This window comes from Labeo rohita, chromosome 7 (genome assembly GCF_022985175.1).
Source record: "Labeo rohita strain BAU-BD-2019 chromosome 7, IGBB_LRoh.1.0, whole genome shotgun sequence".
Lineage (NCBI taxonomy): Eukaryota > Metazoa > Chordata > Actinopteri > Cypriniformes > Cyprinidae > Labeo > Labeo rohita.
Window position 1 is genome coordinate 43793434 of NC_066875.1, and position 1031 is coordinate 43794464.

The following is a 1031-nucleotide window of genomic DNA, read 5'->3' on the forward strand; positions in this document are numbered from 1 at the left end:
ATAATAATAATAATTATTATTATTATTATTATTTGCATGTTTAAGGGCAATTACTAAAACAAAAAATTTATATTGTCATTTAATTAATTGACAGCCCAAGTTTAAACAAATATTAATCCAACAACAATAGTAATAGTAATAGTAATAATAATAATAATAAATAAATAAACAAATAAATAAATTATAATAACAATAAGCATTATTATTATTATTATTATTATTATTATTAACAACTTATGTTAGGACAATTAATAAAATAACAAATTGATATTGATATTGAATTGATTGCCAGCCCTAATTTATACAAATCTGCATATAATAATAAAATAATAATTATTATTATACATTTTAATTAATAATAATAATTATTATTTTTATAATTATTAATATAAGAAGAAGAAGAAGAAGATTGTTACTATTATTTGCATGTTTTAGGGCAATGCCTAAAACAAAAATGTAATATTGATTATATATTATATTATATATTTAACTGGTTTGACACAAATATTAATTCATTAATAATAATAATGACAACAACAATAAATATTATTATTGTTATTGTTGTTGGAAGTATTATAATATAATTTGACATAATAATAATAATAATAATTATTATTATTATTATTATTATTATTATTATTATTATTATTATTGCAATAATAATTATTATTGTTAATTATATATATATATATATATATATATTGCATGTTTTTGGGCAATTAATAAAACAAAAATTTGATATTGACATTTAATTGATTGACAGCCCTAATTAAATTTCCATTTTTCTTTTAAGATCTAAGATGTTACTGCCTTTGATGTTTGTTTTCTTTTAATTAGACTACAAAAAAAAAAAAAAAAAACATAAAAAGAATAACAGCAATAAGTAATTAAAAAAAATGAAATATTTTTAAATTAATTTTATTATATTTTTTAGTCAACCCTGAATACGTTAGAGCTTTTATCTACAGCAAACTGCACTTTTATACTATTTCAGCTTATTGCTTACAATAAAATTAACCAAGGAGGCTGGC